Source organism: Talpa occidentalis, unplaced genomic scaffold (genome assembly GCF_014898055.3).
Source record: "Talpa occidentalis isolate TD23 unplaced genomic scaffold, MPIMG_talOcc4v2.1 talOcc4.7, whole genome shotgun sequence".
NCBI classification, from domain to species: Eukaryota; Metazoa; Chordata; class Mammalia; order Eulipotyphla; family Talpidae; genus Talpa; species Talpa occidentalis.
In genome coordinates, this window is record NW_023605083.1 from 22073845 (window position 1) to 22094099 (window position 20255).

The 20255-nt window shown below is 40.7% G+C and overlaps 1 protein-coding gene across 3 annotated transcripts in view; it reads right to left on the reverse strand.

Annotated features, from left to right (window-relative positions):
- IL33 (interleukin 33) overlaps window positions 1-1869 on the reverse strand; it is a 46943-nt gene extending 45074 nt beyond the window's left edge. Inside the window, exon 1 of one of the 3 annotated variants that reach the window (XM_054689306.1) lies at window positions 1767-1869. The gene's annotated coding sequence lies outside the window, so the exon portion shown is untranslated. Of the gene's footprint in view, window positions 1-718; window positions 783-1766 lie in introns of those variants that run through there. The other 2 variants (XM_054689305.1, XM_037493901.2) reach the window with 2 other exon arrangements.
- Between the last annotated feature and the right edge of the window lie 18386 nt (window positions 1870-20255).

Sequence of the window (20255 nt, forward strand, 5' to 3'; positions counted from 1 at the left end):
TGCCACAGTGCTGAGGAGGAAATGAGAGGAAGATCCAGACACGTCTAGTTCTAGACACTCCAGTCTCAATTTTCAAACATCTGGAATCTATTATTGTGCAAATACCACACCTTTGGATTTTGTATCACTTTATTAAAATTATCTGGAGACATAGTCATATGTGGAAAGATACGGCAAAGAAAAAGGTCAAGGAGGAAAATAATCACCACGAGTCAGCAAGAAATAAAGAGAACAAAGCAATCTTTAAAAGACTCTAAATGAGGAATAGTGGCAAACCTAACAAAGCTTTGAATTTGCCCATTCAGATATCAAGTCCTTATTATTTTTATGAATGGCTTATTTTTGAGCAGATGATCTTGAGGGGTAACATCTCTCAGTTCTTCTATTTGTCCCCTTTTTCTCGAAAACTGCTTGTCAACAACTGTGAGTAGATTTGTCTTAGGTAAACATTTGGAGTATAAAGTAGATTCATCAATTTGGTTTATCAAGTTACATGCTTTATTAATTATTATATTAATTAATCTTAGAAATTTAATAATAATTTCACAAATGTAGAATGATTTTTTAAGTAGCAGCTATTATCAACTTCTACTGGCAATAATAATAACAAACTAGCCTAATTCTCTATAGAAATAACAAAACAGTTCTCTATAGTTCTCAAGATCTTACTTCGTAAAACCTGACTAAAAATCTACAGACATTTTGGTTTTATTCTTACCTTGTGATCTTATTTCAATGTCTCTTTAAATGCTGCAGCTCTGTGTGCAGAGAGCTTGCAGACTATTTATTACCCAAGGTTTGGCAGACAATCAAATTGTAGAAGGGAGTGTCTGAGCTGGTGACATATTAGTAGGTTTTTAATTACATGTAAAGAGACAATAAAGTCATGAGTCTATCAACATCCAAAATTTCCTTTTTCTTCCCTCTCGCATTCTCTATCTTAAATTTTAATTCAAGTATTATGGATTTTTTATGTTCTGTGTTTTTAAATTTCTAACTCATACCAGAATCATCTCACTTGCACCACCTCCTCCATTCTCACCTCTAGCCCTTCCTTTTCCCCTGCACATTTTAACTTGGTTTTCCTCAGAGTTGAACTTTACAACTACAACTTCAGCACTGTTCATATTGAGATTCTCTCATCATTTATATTTTCACTTTTGGGTATTGGCTTCTTCATTTAAAACTTTCACTCAGAGGTTTGTTTATTCTTCCAAAATCCTTTATGCAAAAGGTTACCTCCCTATTGCATATCAACAACATGCTGCTCATCTGCAAAGAAAAGTTCTCAGATACTCTATATACCGTAACATTACTGCTGCCTCTTTCTTCCCCAAAGTTCCACTGTCTTTCCATTCATTCGCTAAGTCTCACAGAAGATACAGCTTTTTGTTACAAAAGTAAATCCTGTGCCATAGATCCCATCTCTCTCTACCTTATGAGGAATATTATTCCTAATGTCATCTTTCCCCTTTTTTTTTTTTTTTTGTTATCTGTAAGAGAAAGGGGTGATGAAATGCCTTTTAAAAGCTCAGTATTTCTTTCCCTCTTGTTCCTCTGACTTCTGGGAATGTTAGAGGACAGCCCCAATGTAAAACGAGTTGCCTGACTGTGGGTCCTCACCCACGCGCTTAAAAGGGACTTAATACTCCGATGCAGGCACACACAAAAGGTTAATAAAAGATTTATTCACAAGGGAACAGGAAATGAGGAAATGTACAACTCAGGGAGAAAAGTGGGGAGATTAAGTCTTAAATGAGTCTTACCGGATCCGCCGATCTGGAATCCCAAATGGCACTCTGAGAGCTAGACCCGAGCCATGAGCCGGGAAGCCAGGAGGTGAGCAAGAGAGAGAGAGAGAGAGAGAGACCCCAAGGCCCACGTGTCTGGTTTTTATACCAAACCTGGTTGCTTAACTCCACCCTCAGGTCCCAGCAACCTTCCCTTTGGTGGTGATGGGATTTGTCTTTCCCAATGTCCTGATGGCTTTGGTCGGGAGTGGGGATGGAGTCCACAAAGCCTGTGTGGAAAGCCCCCATTCCTGGCAAAAACAGTTCATCAATCCAAGCCAAAAAAAATATCTGGAGGCATAGAGATCGAGGTTGCAAAGTTATGAATTACTGCCAGAACCTCCTGGATGTGTTTCACATATTGTGTGATCTGGCAACCTTGTGATATTTTTGGACTGGCTTTCAGAAATGAGGCCTGGAAGGGTCTTCCAAACACAATTTCAAAGGGGCTTCATTGTAGCCCACTTGGTGCCACTCTAATCTGGAGGAAGGCAAGGGATAGTACCTGGTCCCAACGAAGTTGTGTTTCTTGGCACAGTTTTGCCAAGGTTTTCTTCAAGGTGTGGTTCATCTTTTCTGTTTGCCCAGAAGACTGCGGTCTCCAAGCAGCATGCAATTTCCAGCTGATCTGTAATGCTCTGCTTACTGCATGAGTGACGTCAGAGACAAATCCCGGCCCATTATCACTCTGGATGGAGTCAGGCAACCCAAAGCAAGGGATTATCTCCTTCAGCAGCTGTTTTGCAACTTCAGAAGCTTTTTCCGTCTTAGTGGGAAATGCTTCCACCCATCCCGAGAACTTGTCCACAAAAACCAATAGGTATTTGAAATTGCCTGTTCTAGGCATTTGTGTAAAGTCTACCTGCCAGTCCTCAAAAGGACACTTGCCCAATATTGAACCCCAATGGCTTTAGGGTGGGAGTCAGTCTTGGGGTTATTCCTGGCACATAGTTGATGCGTTGTGCTATTTTATGTAAATATGGGCCTTTCAAATATGGGCGCACTGTTTCTAATAAGTCATCTCTCCCATAGTGAGATCCTTTGTGAAGATGTTTTAGCACCAGATATACCAGGGCCTCTGGGAGGAGTATCATCCCATGGGAGTTTACTCTCCAAGTAGAGCTGGGGTCAAACTCAGTAAATCCCCATGCACGAGCTCTCTCCTCATCCCGCTCGGTGTATTCAGGAGCATACTGAGTCAGGTCCACAAGAGGGATGAGTGCACCCTGGAGGGCAGAACGGGCAGCGGCCTTAGCCACCCGATCAGCTGCCCTGTTGCCCTTTGCCATGTCAGACCCACCCTTTTGGTGGCCAGGACAATGCATCACAGCAACAGCTGATGGTAAAGCTACTGCCTTTAACAGGGCCAGGATTTCTAATGGGTGTTTGATGTCCTTGTTACTGGCAGTAAGGAGTCCCCACTCCTTCCAAATGGCCCCATGCATGTGGAGAATCATAAAAGAGTACTTGGAGTCAGTAAATATATTGACTCTTTTACCTTTCGAGAGTTCCCATGCACGGGTCAGGGAGATTAATTAGGCTTTTTGCGCTGATGTACCTGCCGGAAGAGCCTTGGCCTCCGCGGTGTTCTGGAGTGTCACCACCGCGTATCCCGCACATTCACGGCCTTGGTCCATGAAGCTGCTTCCATCTGTAAATAGCTCCTACTCTGGATCTGGCAGAGGCTGGTCAGTCAGATCTGGTCGGCTGGCATACACTGTGTCTATGGTTTCTAAACGGTTATGGATTAAAGTGTCATCCTCAGGTCCATCTGCATTGCTTGGAAACAGTGTGGCAGGATTCAGGGGATTAGAAACCTGCAGCTTCACATTAGGATTGCCCAACAGAGCTGCTTGATATTTTCCCATTCGCCCAGCAGTCAACCAAAGTCCACCCTTCTGTTCTAGCAATGTCAAGACCTGATGTGGCATACACACAGTGTTGGGCTGACCCAAGGTAAACTTCTCCGCCTCGTGTAGGAGGTCACAAGTGGCAGCCACAGCATGCAAACATGGAGGCCATCCCTTAGTGGTGTGGTCCAATTGTTTGGACAGATATGCAGCAGACTTCATTTCAGGCCCCAACAATTGGATTAGCACTCCTAGGCCAAACCCCTGTCTCTCATGTACATAAAGTCTGAATGGCTTCCTAAGATCTGGAAGCCCTAGTGCTGGTGTTTACTTTTATTTCATCAAAGGTCTTTTGACATTCTGGAGTCCAAGACAAAGGTTCAGAGTCCAGGCCTTTGAGAGCATCATATTAGGGTTTTGCTATTAGTCCAAAGTTAGGAATCCAAATCTTGCAAAACCCAGCCATACCCAAAAATATGCGCAACTGTCGCCAGTTGCTGGGGACTTTAAGGGCTGAAATTACCTGTTTTCTTTCCGTCATCAAGCTCTGTCTGCCTTTCTTAATTTCAAACCCCAAATACATCACCGTTTGTTTGCATATCTGTGCCTTTTGAAGTGACACCTTATAGTCACATTCTGCCAGGTGGTTCAGTACCATTATGGTATTTTCCAGACAAGATTTGTAGTCTGGACTTGCAATCAATAAATCATCTACATATTGCAACAAGACGCCCTGGTTTAATTGAACCTTCCTGAGATCCCTGGCCAGTATTTCCCCAAAAATAGTTGGAGAGTTCTTAAACCCCTGTGGAAGCACAGTCCAGCAATACTGGAGAGTGCTCTTGGACTTAGGGTCTTGCCACTCAAAGGCAAAAAGCAGTTGATCCTGGACATCTATTGGGATACAGAAAAAGGCATCCTTCAGGTCTAATACCGAAAACCACCCAAAGTCACCAGGTATGGCAGTTAATAAGGTGTAGGGATTAGGCACAGTGGGATGTAAATCCCGAACAATGTCATTAATGGCCCTTAAATCTTGGACAAAACAGTACTCGCCTGTATGGGGTTTCTTCACTGGCAGAATTGGAGTGTTGTACGGTGAGTGGCAGGGCCGAATGAGTCCAGATTGAAGGAACCTTTTCAATACTGGCTCAATTCCCCTCACGGCCTCCTCCTTTAAGGGGTATTGCTTCCTCCTCGGGGTTCTGCTCCCCTCTATCACTTCTATCTTTACAGGCTCTGCATTTTTTGCATATCCTGGGGCCCCATCAGCCCATACCCATTTACTTACTCATTCAACAATTTCTGAAGGTAAGAGTTCACCTTTTGGTGGAACATCTTGAGTAAGTAACATCTGGAACCGCAGAGCATGCTCTGGAGGTAGCTGTAGGTGAAGCCTCTGATTTTTTGGTGAGAATATAATTCATGCGTTGAGCTTACTTAAAGGGTCATGACCAAGTTGAGGGATTGGACACTCTTCCATGTATAGGAAGCTATGCTGGAGCAGCATGGTGCCCAGCCGGCATGCCAAAGGTTATAAGAAGGCTTTCTGTTGTGGCCTTCCTGTAATCCCAGTGACTGGTACAGTCTCTTTGCTCACTCTAGTCAATTTAGAATTCAAAACTGAATATGTTGCTCCTGTGTCCACCAAGAAATCAATCAGATGATCCCCCACAGCGAGTGTTACCCGGGGCTCTGAGGGGGTTATTCTAATGGGCTTCTTTAGATGTAGTGGACCCCTGGGCACCCCTATTCTTCATCTGAGCCTTCTCCATGAATTATCATTTGTCTTCTTTCCTCAGCACTTGTCTCTAGATTCCTTCTACTCTGTCTATATTCCCTCTAATGTTCACCTGAGGCTCAACTCTGTGCTGTCATTTGTCTTCTTTCCTCTGTATCGGTCTCTTGATTCCTTCTCTGTCCATATTCCTTATCGTCATCTGAGCCTCTACTCTGGGCTATCATTTGTCTCCTTTCCTCTCTCTTTGGTTCCTGGTTCTGTGTACTCCTTCTATATTCCCTCCTGTAACCCCTGCATGAATCATCATATCGTGGTGTTCTCAGTCTTCTATCCAGCCTTCTGTAATTATTGCGTCTGCCACTTCCCTGTAATCTGGGACAACTGTACTTCCAATGTCCCTCTTCCCTACAGAAAGCACACTGATTTCTTCCTAGGGGTTCATGTCTCTGTCCATTACTGTTTCCCTGAACCCCTGTCCTGTGCTCTCTTTGTATGAAAACAATTGCAGGTTTCGGTCTCCTGTCCTCTCTATTATTATAAACCCTAAATGCTAAGTCCACTACCTGGGACAGACTCATCTCTGTGACACCATCCACCTTTGCTAACTTTTTCTTTATGTCTGGGGCACTATGGGTAATGAACGCCATAGTGATCAGACAAGCATTTTCTGGGGCATCTGGGTTTATATCCATGTGGTTGGTGTACGTTTGAATAATTCTCTCAAGGAACTCTGACAGATCCTCATTAGCTCCTTGCTCAAGTTGTAGTATTTTGTTAAAATTTTTTGTTTGGGGATTCCCTGCTGCAGTCCTACCAATAAACATTTTTTATACAGTTCTAACATCGCCATTCCTCCATTGTTGGGGTCCCATTCAGGATCTACCACTGGGACAACCATCTCTGGCTCCGGGGATTCTCTATCCTGTTGGTGGAGATGGTCAACCTCCTCCCTGGCTTTTCTGAATACTATTCTCTGCTCATCTAGAGTCAGTAAAGTATGTAACATTGACTGCATATCTGCCCAGTTAGGGCAGTGGGAGACGAAGATAAAGGCAAACAAGTTCGCCATCCTCTTAGGAGCCTGCTGGTACGAGGGGACAGAGCTCCTCCAATTTAGGAGGTCCACAGTGCTAAAAGGATGGTGCAACCAAAAGTACCCAGCAGGTCGCCCATGTTCATTCAAGCCACCCATTGGCATCTGGCGAAGAGGAAACTGTCCTGCCTCAGGGTGATCCTTCCTGCCAAAATGGGTGCCACATCTTGTGGGGAGGAGATGCCATTTTAGTTTCCTCCCCGGAGGGCAGTGGAGGCTGTGAAGCCTCAGGAGTCTGTGCGGGAGGGGCCTTGTCACATGGAGAAGGACTTTGTCCTGATGTATTTAACATATGATGCTCCTCCTCTTCTAACATATGATGCTCCTCCTCTTCTAACATATGATGCAGTCCTCAAGGGAAGGGGGTTTATCCTTTCTCTGTGCCATCAGCCGAGCCTCCGCCATATCCAATCTATGAAGGGTGGCCTGTATCCCTGGTCCTGCATACTTTTAAAAGCTTGATCCTGCATGCTTTTATTTTTTTTTATAATTTTATTTTTATATTCCCCATACAATTGCAACCCCCTGACTTTGACCCCAACCCCTCCTTTCCCCACCCCCCCCAAAGTGTGTCTCTGGTTCATAGTTGTTTGTTGATTTTTTTCTTTTTTATAGTTATTCTTTTTCCTGGTCCCTTATTTACATTTTCTAGATTCCTGTTATGAGTGAGACCATCCAGTATTTTTCTTTTACTTTCTGGCTTATTTTGCTGAGCATGATCCCTTCCAGCTCCATCCATGTTGCTGCGAATTGCATGAGTTTATCTTTTTTGATTGCTGAGTAATATTCCATTGTGTATATGTACCACATCTTCTTGATCCAGTCATCTATTTTTGGACATTTGGGTTGTTTCCAAGCTTAGCTATTGTAAGTTGTGCTGCTATAAACATAGGGGTGCAGGTGCTCTTTGGAATTAATGTTTCTGTGTCCTTTGGGTAAATACCTAGGAGTGGAATTGCTGGGTCATATGGAAGCTCTATCTTTAGTAGGTTGAGGAATCTCTACACAGCCTTCCATAGTGGTTGGAGCAGTTTGCACTCCCACCAGCAGGATCCTGCATGCTTTTAAAAGCTGACTCAAAAATGTTATGGTTTTTCGAGTGCTGTTTCCTCTAGAAAAGGCTCTGAGTTCTTAATCTCTTCCAGAGGGAAGAGTTGCTGGATTCAAAGCACATGGGAGATGGAATTCAATTTGTTCAGATTCATTCAAGGAATTTCATGTTTTTAATTTTTAATGCCAATTGTAGAGAAAGGAAGAGTCAGCTGGGAGGGTCTTTTGACCAGCATTACTCTTTAGAAACTGCAGGCTGAAAGCATGTTACTTAACTCATCTCAAATTTGCTTTCCTCACCTGTAAACTGATTGTGAAAATTTCTCCTTCTTAGAGGTGTTGGAAGAACTAAATGAAGTAATGCATGAAAAATACTTAGAATGATGTCTACAGCCCAGAAGTGTTAATATCACAGCTGTGATTGCTGTTCTTATCCGTTGAATGATGATCTGAACCACAATGAATAAATATGAACAGTGATCTTAGAATAGCAAAACCTACTACTTTCCATTCCATATGTTAAGATAGAAAGAGTGTGCCCACGTACTTCTTTCCTAAATAATAATGTCATTCATTCATTTATCTATTCATCTTTTCAACAAACATTTAACTGGCACATGCTACATCCTGGATAATGAGGTTCTAAAGTTGAGTGTGGCCTCAAAGTCCATGACCACAAGAGCTGATTGTCAAGCACTGTCACCTTGGGGAGATGACTTTTGTACCAAGAACACAGGGTGATTGATAGAGGAGCAGAGAGGAAGGAGCCAAAATAATTCATTATAATCCAACCATCCTCCCTACTCAAACAAGAGTATTCATGGAGACTTCCTTGTGCCATTCCAACTAATCCATGAAACACACATAGGAAAAAAAAAAAAAAGGAACCGAGGAGCAGGTGGATTTTCCACTGGTAGAGCGTGGGTGATGGTGCCTACCTGCTCCCTCAAGGAAATAGTTGACAACACATTTCAGTTCCCAGGCTCTACCAGTCAGGTTTCTAGCAGGAAACTACAAAAAGGACAGGCAAATGGGCTCATAAAATTTATAATTAAAAAAGAATTACAAAGGCTATGGAAAGGATTAAAGGAAACTAAAAGGGATTGTGAAACTCCTAGTTTGGCAGACTGCAAGTGACCCTTAACCTCTCAGGCCTGAGGATTATGGTGAGAGCAGTTTCCAGAGCCAAAGGGAGTAGGTGCAAGAAATAAAAAAATGTTATGGTTTTCATCCCTCATACTTTTAATAGTTAAATCAAAAGCCTGATTTTGTTGTTGCATAGCTAAGTTAAGAGCCTGTATTTGTTGTTGCATGGCTAAGTTAAGAGCCTGAATGTGTTGTTGCGTATTCTCAGTATGTGAAATAGAACATCTACCTCTCATAGAAACAAGAATGTTGCAAATGGCACTTACACACATTACCAAAAAAACACCCAGAAACACAGACTATAAAGGGCTGGCTTTTAAACCACCCATGTATGTATATAGAAGTAAAATCATGTGCCATAGACCAGGCTTCATCAAATTATTTACATTAATGAAACTGATGGTAATATTTAATGGAAAAAGGCTACTTAAACTCAAGGCTGAAAGAAAACTGAAAGAACTCAAGCTAGGAATGAAACTGTGTAAGTTCATGGTTGAGGCCATGTTTGGGTCAAAAACACACCCACAAGACAGAGCAGTACACAAGGGGGAAAAAAAAACAGACTTTTCAGGACTTTAGACAAAGATTACACTGTGAGTCCTGCAGACCTAGTGCGCTTATGGTGACCAATGCAAGGAAAATTATTTTGGGCTGGTCAACCGCGGGTGTAACTTGGAAACCATGTTGGGTGCCAAACTGTTACAGGGAAGCCCCAATATAAAACAGGTTGCCTGACTGTGGGTCCTCACCTGCCACTTAAAAGGGACTTAATACTCCACTGCAGACACACACAAAAGGTTAATAAAAGATTTATTAACAAGGGAACAGGAAATGAGGAAATGTACAACTCAGGGAGAAAAGTGGGAGATTAAGTCTTAAATGCATCCTACCAGTTCCACCAATCTGGAATCCCAAATGAAACTCTGAGAGCTGGACCCAAGCCATGAGCCGGGAAGCCAGGAGGTGAGCAAGAGAGAGAGAGAGAGAGAGAGAGAGAGAGAGAGACAGAGACCCTAAGGCCCACGTGTCTGGTTTTTATTTTTTTTTTTTTTTTTATTTTTTTTTTTTTAAATATTAAATTTTATTTTATATTCCCCCATACAATTGCAAACGCCCCATTCTGACCCCAATCCTTCCCCTCCCGCCCCCCACCCCCCAAAAAGTGTCTCTGGTTCATAGTTTTTTGTTGATTTTGATTTTCACTTTCTTATATTCATTTTCCTGGTCCCTTATTTAAGTTTTCTAGATTCCTGCTATGAGTGAGACCATCCGGTATTTTTCTTTTTCTTTTTGGCTTATTTCGCTGAGCATGATCCCTTCCAGTGCCATCCATGTTGCTGCAAATTGCATGTGTTTATCTTTTTTGAATGCTGAGTAATATTCCATGGTATATATGTACCACATCTTCTTGATCCAGTCATCTATTTTTGGGCATTTGGGCTGTTTCCAAAGCTTAGCTATTGTAAACAGTGCTGCTATAAACATAGGAGTGCAGGTGCTCTTTGGAATTGATGTTTCTGTGTCCTTTGGGTAAATATCTAGGAGTGGAATTGCTGGATCATATGGAAGCTCTATGTTTAGTAGGTCCAGAAATCTCCACACAGCTCTCCATAGTGGTTGGACCAGTTTGCACTCCCACCAACAGTGCACAAGAGTTCCTTTTTCTCCACATCCTCGCCAACATTTGTTGTTGCTAGTTTTTTTAATATGTGCCATTCTCACTGGTGTGAGATGGTATCTCATGGTAGTTTTGATTTGCATTTCCCTGATTACAAGTGATGTTGAACATTTTTTCATATGCCTGTTGGCCATTTGCATTTCCTCTTCAGAGAAGTTTCTTTTTAGCTCTTCTGCCCATTTTTTGACTGGATTATTTTCTTTGTTGTTGCTGAGTCTCATCAGCTCTTTGCAGATTTTTGTGATCAGTCCTTTATCATTAGTGTTGGGTGCAAAAATGTTCTCCCAGTTGGTGGGGTTTCTCTTTGTTTTTGTTATTGTCTCTTTTGCTGTGCAGAAGCTCTTTAATTTGATGTAGTCCCAGCTGTTTATCTTTCTCTTCACTATCACTGCTTTGGGTGATGTGTCTGTAAAGATGTCTTTGATGTGCAAATCCCGTAGTGTTTCGCCTATATTTCCTTCTATGTATTTTATGGTTTCAGGTCTTATGTCTAGTTCTTTAATCCATTTTGAGTTGATTTTTGTGTATGGTGTGAGGTAGTAGTCAAGCTTCATTCTTTTGCATGTAGCGACCCAGTTTTCCCAGCACCATTTATTGAACAAACTTTCTTTGCTCCAATGCATAGTCTTTGCTCCTTTGTCAAAGATTAGTTGACCATAAATCTGTGGGTTTATTTCTGGATTTTCTATTCGATTCCATTGGTCTGTATGTCTGTTCTTGTTCCAATACCATGCAGTTTTGATGATTATGGCTTTGTAGTATAGTTTGAAGTCTGGGAGTGTGATGCCTCCATTTCCTTCTTTTTTTTTCAGTAGAGCTTTGGCTATTCGGGGTTTTTGGTGATTCCATATGAATTTCATCAATAATTGTTCTATTTCTTTGAAGAATGCCATTGAGATTTTGATTGGAATAGCATTGAATCTGTATATTGCTTTTGGTAGGATGGCCATTTTAATAATGTTTATTCTTCCAATCCATGAGCAGGGGATGTCTTTCCATTTCTTTGTGTCTTCTTCTATTTCTTTTAACAGTGTTTTATAGTTTTCTTTGTATAGGTCCTTTACCTCTTTTGTTAGATTTATTCCCAAATATTTGATTTTTTTTGTTTCGATAATAAAAGGGGTGGTTTTTTTGATTTCTTCTTCTTCAGATTTATTGTTTGTGTATAGGAAGGCTACTGACTTTTGCGTGTTGATTTTGTATCCTGCCACTTTACTGAATTGATTGATGAGTTGAATTAGTTTTTCTGTGGAGATTTTGGGGTTCTCTATGTATATTATCATATCATCTGCAAATAGTGATAGTTTGACTTCTTCTTTTCCTATTTGGATTCCTTGGATGTCTTTCTCTTGTCTTATTGCTCTGGCTAGGACTTCCAGTATTATATTGAAAAGCAGTGGTGAGAGTGGACATCCTTGTCTTGTTCCAGATCTTAATGGAATTGCTTTCAGCTTTTCACCATTGAGAATGATACTGGCTGTTGGCTTGTCATAGATGGCCTTTATGATGTTGAGGTATGTTCCTTGTATCCCAAGAATTTCAAGGGCTTTTATCATGAATGGGTGTTGCACTTTGTCGAAAGCTTTCTCAGCATCTATTGATATTATCATATGGTTTTTATGTTTCTTTTTGTTGATGTGTTGGATAACGTTGATTGATTTTCGGATGTTAAACCATCCTTGTGCCCCTGGAATGAATCCAACTTGGTCGTGGTGAATTATCTTATGGATACATTGTTGGATTCTGATAGCTAAAATTTTATTGAGGATTTTTGCATCAGTGTTCATTAGGGAGATTGGCCTATAGTTTTCCTTTTTTGTGTTGTCCTTATTCGGTTTTGGTATTAGTGTAATATTGGCTTGGTTTTTATACCAAACTTGGTTGCTTAACTCTACCCTCAGATCCCAGCAATCTTCTCTTTGGTGGTGACGGGATTTGTCTTTCCCAATGTCTTGATGACTTTGGTTTGGAGTGGGGATGGAGTCCACAAAGCCTGTATGGAATTAGCTTAGGACATCCTTCCCCCTAACAGGAACACAAACCTGCCATGCCTTTCCCCAGACAAGTCTGTTCATATGTTCTTTGCTTCACAGAAGAGACCATTTTCAGTCAAATAAAGTCAGTTTTGTTCCTCCCTGGTGGCACAAGGGGTTAAGTCTCAGCTCTGTGAATCTATCTGCAGCCACTGCAGCACAAGTTTGATCCTTGGCCAGGGAGCTGACCCACAAAGCACAGCAGACTGCTCCTGTCTTGCCCGCTGCTCCCCTAAGCAGTGTATTTCAGGAGATCCTCCTGTTCTTCTCCCTACTCTGTCTCTGGTGGATCTTCTCAACCCCCATACCTCTGGACTGTACCCCAGTTCTTATATGCATAAATAAATAAATCTTTAAAAAAAATAAAAATAAAGTCAATAAAAGGTTCGGAGTGGTAAAGAAAAGGAGAGCCAGCCTAAATTTCCCAAAGGAAGGGAAAATTGATTGCACCCCGAGCGGACCTCACGGACCCAAGGTGGGGGTCTGTGAAGCCACACCCGTTGTGGAGAGAGATGTCCCTTTTATAGGGAGAGGAGAGGTTACGCAGGAAAACTGGGTTGGCAGGGGGGAAACAGGTTTAAGTGGAACAAAGTTGTTTTTCATGGAGCCGAGTTGTTTTTCTCCTGTTTATGGCTTCAGTTTCGGTTTGATGGTATCAGTGGCACTGGTGTCAGGGCCCTCTTGTCTTTTCTGTGTGGGCCTCTACATTCCTGGCCCCAGCATCGACCTTTCAGTCAGTTTCTTTAAAAAAACAAGCCAAAAAAAAGCCCCAAAAAACCCTCGGGGTTTTTTCTAACATTGTTTATAAGAAGGAAGACTCTGTTGTACTTAGATTTTGTGATGGGACTAATACATGCAGGCCTAATAAACCCCCATAACCCACAAGTTTAGAAGAGTGAACTTGAAGCAAAAGACAATAAATTCCATGAATTAAATAATAATAATTTTTAGTGTCCTCTTGGCATACTAGGTGTTAGAACAGTAGGAATCTGGAATAAAGAGAAAGTGAAGAGGAGACAGTTATGGGTAGCTGCCTGGGGCCTAGGAAAGATAAGACAGTGATAGAGTCACCCTGGGGGAGGGGGAAACAACTGTGCTAAAAACCATTGAAATCTTTTTTTTTATAATTAATTTCTTTGTATATATTTTACATCAGGTATAGTCCCCATAAAATTTCCACCACCAATTCACCCGTGCACCATCACCTTAGTCCCTTGTGCTCCTTCCACTCTCTCCCTCCTCCTCCCAGCTAAGTGTCTCTAATTTATAGTTGTCTGATTATTTTTGTTTAGTTTTGTTATGTTTATTTTTAGATTGTTGTTATTTTCCCCTGATCCCTTATTTTGTTCCCCATATTCCTCCTATAAGTGAAACCATCTGATATTTTTCTTTTTTCTTTTTCACTTATTTCACTTATTTTTTTTTTTTTTTCCTAAAGATTTATGTATTTATTTATACAAGCACTGGGTACAGTCAGAAGCTCAGGAGGGTGAGAGAATTCACCAGAGCCAGAGCGGGGAGCAGAACAGGCAGAAGGACGGAGATACACTGCTGAGGGGAGCAGCAGGCGGCAGGAGAGGTCTGCGCGCCATGTGGGACCCTCCTCTGGTGGCCGGGCAGCCAGGGATCGAACTGGCACTGCAGAGGCTGCGGGCAGCTTGGCAACCCAGCGTTCAACCGCTGCACACTGGGGGGCCCATTTCACTTATTTCACTTATTTCACCAGCTCCATCCATGTTGCTGCAAATGAAGGAAAAGATAAACATCTGGGAATACATCAAACTAAAAAGATTCTGTACAGCAAAAGAGACATTAACCAAAACAAAGAGACACCATACTGATTGGGAGGAAATTTTTGCACTTCACACAATTGATAAGGGATTGATCACAAAGATATGCAAAGAACTCACAGGATTCAAGAAAAGCAAAGTAAACAATCCAGTCAAAAAAGTGGGCAGAATCCGCGGCCTCTGTGGTGCCGGTTCGATCCCCGGCTGCTCCCAGGCCCGGAGGAGGGTCCCACATGGCGTGCAGACCTCTCCTGCCGCCCACTGCTCCCCTCAGCAGTGTGCTTCGGTCCTTCTGCCTGCTCTGCTCCCCGCTCTGGCTCTGGTGAATTCTCTCACCCTCCCGCGCTTCTGACTGTACCCAGTGCATGTATAAACAAAACAAACAAATAAATAAATAAATAAAACTTTAAAAAAAAAAAAGGGCAGAAGAACTTAAAAGACACTTCTCCAAAGATGAAATGCAAATGACCAACAACATATGAAAAAAAATGTTCAACATTCCTCATAATCAAGGAAATGCAAATCAAAACAACAATGAGATACCACCTTATACCAGTAAGAATGGTACATATTAAAGGAACTAGCAACAACAAATGTTGGCGAGGATGTGGTGAAAATGGAACTCTTCTACACTGCTGGTGGGAGTGCAAACTGGTCCAACTTCTATGGAAAGCTGTGTGGAGATTCCTCAGATTACTAAAAATGGAGATACCATATGACCCAGCAATTCCACTCGAGGGGATCTGTCCAAAGGACACAAAAACATTAATTCAAAAGGATACATGCACCACTATGTTTATTGCAGCACTATTTATAATAGGTAAGGCTTGGAAACAACCCCAAGATCATTGAAATCTTTTATCTGTTATCAGCTGTTTTCTGTTCTGCTCTGCTGTCTGCTACAAGCAACGGCACTGTGCTTGTGGGAAATGAAGAAAGAGGGATAAAGCTTTAAGAAAGAAAATCAAGCAGGCAGAAAGCCAAGATGACCAGTGCTGAGAGGGAATTGAGCTGGGTGGAGGAAATGGGAGGGTGATAAATATAAACCAAGGAAATTCTTGCACATTCCAAGAAGGTGAAAGGAGGTTAAAGTGTTCATTCCTTCATTATTAGTTATTTTCTCTCCTTATCTGTGTATTTATTTTAGAAATATCTCTTTTATGCACTATATAGTTGGCGTTTCTTTGTTTTTGTTTTTACCAATTTGACTATCCTTTGTCCTTGAACTGTGACGTTTAATCTAATCACATTTATTATAATATTGACATATTTGGATTTATTTCTGTCTTGTTTAATTTTTCCTCTATTTTGTCCTCTGGTTTATGCTGCATTTTCTTTCTTTTTCTGGTCATTTTGGATTAATCTATTTTTTTTTATTTTTATATTCCCCATACAATTGCACCCCCTTATTTTGGCCCTAATCCCTCCTTTCCCTGCCCCCTCATAATGGTTCTCTGGTTTATAGTTGTTTTGTTGATTTTGATTTTTTCTTTCTTATAGTTATTCTTTTTCCTGGTCCCTTATTTAGGTTTTCTAGATTCCTGCTGAGTGAGACCACTTGGTATTTTTCTTTTTCTTTCTGGCTTATTTTGCTGAGCATGAATTAAATGCTCTAGTCAAAGAACTAATCTTATTAGACTTGAAAAGATCCTACTTTGTGCTGTTTTCAAGAAACATATATGAAATACATAAATTGAAATTAAAGGATAAAACATTTGCTGACAAATCCTAATTGATAGAAAATGGATATTTGTTCATGTTATGTTTTAAGGTAAAAGTTCTCTTAAATACCTATAAATGTGTACTTAATAATCACAAAACATTCAATTCACTGGGAAGAAATACAGCTGAACTAACAAACACTTATTAATATTTTTTAAAGATTTATTTATTTATTTATACAAACACTGGGTACAGTCAGAAGCACAGGAGGGTGAGAGAATTTACCAGAGTCAGAGCAAGCAATAGAACAGGCAGACTGATGAAATACACTGCTGAGGGGAGCAGTGGGCACAGCAGGAGAGGTCTGCGCACATGTGGGACCCTTGCTGGCGGCCGGGGATCGAACCAGTGCTGCAGAAGCTGTGGGCAGCTTCACAGACCAGTGCTCAACCGCTGCACACCAGGGGGGCCCACAAACACTTATTAACACATGCTAAACTACATTTTAAAAAATGGACAGAATTACAGGGGGAAACACACATCTATCATTCTAATGAGAGTTTAAATACATATATCTCAGCAATTATTAATCAGATAAACATTTACAGAATTAAGCATCTTGTTCATAAGTAATTTGCACAACTATTTCAATTAATGTCATTGAATAGGACAGAGTAGGGATTCTGGAGTTCTATCCTTCTGCAAATATAACCAATATTGGCAAATACTATTAGAATCAAATTTTAGACTCAACCCTGAAGTCTGAAAACTTACAACCATGAACAGATTCATGAAGAAACTGATACATTGTAGTAGAGAATGCTGTGGCATTTTAAATTGCCCACTTACCAACCCCATCTTCCATATCAATGGCACCCCTGAAGATGGCAGCCTGCATCGCTGATGCAAGTGATAGTGCCAAAGGGAATAATTTGAACCTGTTCTCAAAGAATTGTGGTTGTGTATTTTGACCCTGCTGGAGGCCTCCTAAAGGATTTGTCTTTGTTTATCTAATTTGAAGCCCTCCCACAGCTGGAATGGTTTCCTGACTTCCTTTTTGCCAAAAGCACTTAGTATGGGGACTATAACCAATATGAAAATGGATATATTGTGCAAAAATGAAAAATGATGTAAAAAATGTATAAAATTAAAAAAAAATAAAAGTAAAACTACTACACTACCAATCTGGGGGAAGGAATAAAACAATAAGCAATAGAGACATCAAAAAGCCTATGAAGGACATGGCTAAGAAAAGAAATACATGGAGGAATAAGGGCTTTTACACATCAAAGACATCAAAAACTATGAACCAGAGACACTTTTTGGGGGGTGGGGGCGGGAGGGGAGGGATTGGGGTCAGAATTGGGGGGTTGCAATTGTATGGGGAATAAAAAATAAAATTTATTATTTAAAAAAAAAGAACAAAGAGGGCTAGAAGGCCAATGGATTTTGGTAGTAAATTATGGATGCTTTGGTGGTAGATGCACTGCTGACAATAACTGATGGGGATAATCCGTCAGGGATATTATCTCAATTAAAAATTAATTAATGAAATAAATGATCCAGCTCTTTAAAAAAAAAAAAAAAGACATCTTTACAGACACATCACCCAAAGCAGTGATAGTGAAGGCAAAGATAAACAGCTGGGACTACATCAAATTAAAGAGCTTCTGCACAGCAAAAGAGACAATAACAAAAACAAAGAGAAACCCCACTGACTGGGAGAACATTTTTGCACACAACACTAATGATAAAGGACTGATCACAAAAATCTGCAAAGAGCTGATGAGACTCAGCACAAAGAAAATAATCCAGTCAAAAAATGGTCAGAAGAGCTAAAAAGAAACTTCTCTGAAGAGGAAATGCAAATGGCCAACAGGCATATGAAAAAATGTTCAACATCACTTGTAATCAGGGAAATGCAAATCAAAACTACCATGAGATACCATCTCACACCAGTGAGAATGGCGCATACTAAAAAAACTAGCAACAACAAATGTTGGCGAGGATGTGGAGAAAAAGGAACTCTCCTGCACTGTTGGTGGGAGTGCAAACTGGTCCAACCACTATGGAGAGCTGTGTGGAGATTTTTGGACCTACTAAACATAGAGCTTCCATATGATCCAGCAATTCCACTCCTAGGTATTTACCCAAAGGACACAGAAACATCAATTCCAAAGAGCACCTGCACCCCTATGTTTATAGGGGATTGCAATTGTATGGGGAATATAAAAATAAAATTTATTTTAAAAAAATAAAAATAAAATAAAATAAAAAATTAAAAAAAAAAAGAGTTCCCATGTAGGGCCTCCCTGGTATCTCAAGGGGTTAAGTCTCAGCACTATGAAGCGATCACCAGCCACTGCAGCATGAGTTCGATCCTCCCAGGGGATGTGCTAACCCACATGGCCAGCAGACCTCTCCTCTCTTGCCCATTGCTCCCCTCTGCAGTGGATCTGCCTGTTCTGCTCTCCACTCTGTCTCTGGTGAATCCTGTCACTATCCCCTACCACCCTGGACCTCTGGCCTTCACCCCAGCTCTTGTATGCATATATAAATAAATCTTTTTAAAAAGTTCCCATGTATACTAAGTAATGAAGAAGACAATGTTCATAACCAACACTGGCCACATGTACAAAATAGACTTGAGAAGACCCTATACTTTCACCTTTGGCTGACCTTTAGACTCCATGCTAACACGAAGTCCAGTAATTTCTGTTTATTTTTTTTCAAGCTATTCCTCTATCATTCTATCTTCTCTAATGTCATTCTGTTCTTTAAGTCCACTCACTGCATTTTTCAATTTCAGCTATTTGTTTTTTGAGCTTGAGATTTCCTGTTGTACTTACAACATAGTCTCTGTTCTTCTGCTGAAGTTTGCCATCTTTTCACTAATTGTATGTTTTTCTTTATTTCACTGAGCATAGTTTTAATGTAAGCTTTAAAGTAATTTTCAGCTATTTCCAACATGTGGGTCACTCTAGATTTTTTTCTGTTCATCATTCTCTTATTAATTCATCATGTTTTCTTGTTTTTATGAATGCTGTATAATATTGTATTATATCCTCAATATTGTGAATAATGTTATAGAAGCTCTGCAATCTGAATATTTCTCTAAACAATATTGCTTTTAAGAGCATATACTTAAAAAACATTTTTTTCAAATAAAAGCATGTACTTAATTTTTCCTCTGCAGTGGTTGCAGCTCAAATTTTAGTTCAGTTCAGTTCTTTTAGTCCTGTCCAATTTGAGATTTTCCCCAATATGCATTTTCTAGGGTAAAAAATTTGGGCAAAAATTATGCCAGAATTTGGAACTTTCACTTTTTGGCTCTCTTCCTTCTGGTATTTCCTTTTCATTATCTGGTGATGCCCAAACTCAAACCCTCTCTCTTCTTATTAAACCAATAAGGCTATGGTTTTCTATCAGAGCTTAGTCACCCCACATGGCTAAAATCACACTAACAGAAAATTTACCTTTATTCTCTTCTGTCAAACATTCATACTTCTCAGAATCTACCTGGTTTTGTTCACTACTAGGCACTTTCAGGTAATTGTTTTTATATTTTGTTCAAGTTCATGTAATAAGATTAGTTAAGCAATTGGCCATACGGGAGTGTCCTTTCATACCTGTGTTGTTTTTTTTAATTTATCTTCTATTGTAAAACAAAACACAGACAGTGGAAACCATCCAAAATAAATGTGTACCTTAATGAACACTCTTATAATCAGCTTCCAAACAGGAAACAGAATCTTGCCACTCCTCAGAAACTCCTTTCATGTGCCACATCCTATCACCACCTGCTACTTCTCCATACTTCAGAACTACTTTGACATTTGTAGTAATTATTCTCATAACACTTTGCTTCCAAATGTGCATCTCAGACACATCATTTAGTCATGTTTTAAAGTATTTTTTTAATCTATTGTTTCCTGCATTTTTTTTTTATTTTCAATTAATCTATTGGCAAATTCTGAGTGTTTACCTTACTGTTTCTTTCTCCATTTCACTGTCACTTGTTAATGTATTACACAGTTTACTAACTGTAGGGTCAGGAATGACCATGAGCAGGTTTTCTATGATCCAGCAGACCGGTAAAGGAGGAGTCAGAGTCCTCAGTGGTTTTTTGCAGGTTTTACTGGGATTTACCCAGTACACAGCAGGCAGGGTGCTGGGGGGCCGGGAGGCTGGCAGGCCTCCCAGCCCCCAGCAAGTCTTCACTCTTTCTGGGCTCTCCGGCCCTCTGTTTTCTCTGCTCTCAACTTCTGTTCGTTCTTGGCTTCTCTTTCGGCTTCTACTGGCGTCCCCATGACGCCACCTTAAAAAAGCAGTCTTACCCAGGTGAATCCATCTACCTATGCCCACACCCTACTCCAGGTGCCCGCCATCAGGCATGCATTCAGGACCACAAGGATCCATCAT